Here is a 2500-nt window from a genome sequence, read left to right on the forward strand (position 1 = left end):
CAGATAGTACAATGATTTTAACTTTACAAAAGTAGAATAAGTGATTTTTACCTGCAAAATCTGATGAGTGTGGCTGAGATAATGTGATTCTCTAATCACCGTCTATGTGGTTGGAGTATTATATACTAAAAGTGATTGTTGCTGTGACTCATCATGATTGGATTGAAATGATGAATAAGCCTGCAATCTATCCAACATAGATACATTACGTGTCCTCTTTGGAGCCATCCTATATGTAAAACATAAAAAGTAAGCATCATCTTCATCTTAACTAACAATGAATGAACAATATTAACTAAAACAAAAGTAAATATAAAAAGTAAATATAAAAAGTAAACATGAAAAACAGACATAAAAATATAAAAGAGATATAGAATTTAAACTAATAAATGAACAATAATAACTTACATGCAATTTTTCACAATTAACAACGATCATTCATCTTCATCCATCTCAATATATCATCGATGGATCTCGTATCATCTACAGTTGTTCCATCTACACCTTCCCTCACCAATGAACATCATCATCACGAGTATATATTATCTCATCTAAATGTTGCTCGTTAAAAGGCTCTACTTGAGATATTGATTTAACATTATTTGAACCATCCTTTGAGTACATGTCAAATAAATCTCTAACAATCATCTTGAGAACAACACTCCATTCTGTTTCTATAGGATCTGGAATATAGCATACTTGTTCTGCTTGACTTGCTAGAATAAATGGTTCATTTTGAAACATCATTGTCATTATATAAGATGACTAAAATTGACAAGTGTCATCTTAAACTTATCTATCTTCTTCCCCTTGATATCATCAATCCAATCACACTTAAATAGTACAAATTGCATATCATTGGTATATCGAATTTTGATAATATCTGTCAATCTTCTGTAATAGGTTATATCTCCAACACTTGTATGTGCCTTGACAATAATACCATGGCTTTGAATGGTTCTCTTGTTATCCTTATCAAGTTTGCGAAATCGGATGCCATTGATGATATATCCACCATAACGTCGTACAAATTGGTCTGGACCTCTAGCAAAATGCTGAATTTCATCTGAGTACTAAATTTCAGATGTTCTTATCTATATTTAATTTAATACATAAACTTTTAAATTATATAAAAAATAAATGATATATAAAAATTTTGAATTTGAGTTGTTAGAAAAAATTAAATATGATTACTTACAAACTCCTTCAACCATGTGTGAAAAGTTGATACATGGATCTTTTCAATTTGATCATCTGATCAACGAGATATTTGTCTTCTTAAATACTCAATGTGCTTCCTATAAATATTATAAACAATACCTTTAATAAGTATAAATTTGTTAATATATCTTACAAGTTGATCATGAAACTTACATTCGAATAGAAGATATGGCATCAATATTTTGCAGCACATAACGATGAGCTTGCTCCCATATAACTTCATCAATATATATTTTGACTTCTTTTTCAATGGGACGATCCAAATTATTTCCACCATCATTATTCCGTATCGATCAATTTGACCTAGTTTCAACATCTTGTAAATATCTTGAACAACAATTCTTACGCTCTTCCATCAGGTAATTTGATTGGGTTAAGAATCTAATTGGATAAAATTCAAATTCGAATTAGTTTGAACCAAGCCCATGTGCCACCTCATCACTGCGCCCTTCTTTTCTCCATGCAAGAAGTATTCTTATGTGAATTTTTTTCCATGCCCAGAAGTGAATGTCGCTCACTTTCTGATCTCCTTTGGATTAGGTTTTGGTTGGTTTAAATCTAAGTTCAAATGGTTTGAATTTGGATTTGAACTAGGAGTCCAAATCAAGTTGAACTCTTCCCTAACGCCGACCACTTTTCTCCATGCATGAAATTGATTCTTGCATGAATTTTTTTCATGCCTAGAAGTGCATTGTCTCCCCTTCGCTGGTTTTATTTGGATGAGGATAAATTTGGTTAATCATTCAAATTCAAAGGGTTTGAATTTGACTTGAAAACAAACTAAAACTTATCCTTATCCTTACCTTAACGCCACCACCTTTGGAAGGCTAAGTTTTGTGCGATGATTTGAGAAGGGAATGGCATGAGAAATATCTCACACCTCAGCTCTTCTGACGCTCTACTTGGATAAGAAAAAATAATTTTGATTTGAATTCAAAATGGTTTGAATTCGAACTAATTTGAACCACTTATCCTTATCCAATCTCTTCTCCACCCCCACCTTAAATTCTTCTCATTTTTTGTGCAACAAATATGTTGAATTTTATCATGAAAAAATCCTTCTGAGAGAGAGGGGGCATGAAATAGTGAGGGGGTGAGCTTCTGTGCATGAGAAATAGAGGAAGAGTCCTTCCACTTTGGGTGTGAGGTCTAGGATGGGTTCTAGGATTTTGGCTCTAGATTTTGTGTGAGAGAAAAATACAAAAGTGTCTTGTTCCAATCCCTACACCACCATCTCTTCATAAAGCTCTGTCTTCTAATCCAGAAGAGTCCGAGTGAT

Source organism: Elaeis guineensis, chromosome 2, assembly GCF_000442705.2.
Source record: "Elaeis guineensis isolate ETL-2024a chromosome 2, EG11, whole genome shotgun sequence".
Classification (NCBI taxonomy): Eukaryota; Viridiplantae; Streptophyta; class Magnoliopsida; order Arecales; family Arecaceae; genus Elaeis; species Elaeis guineensis.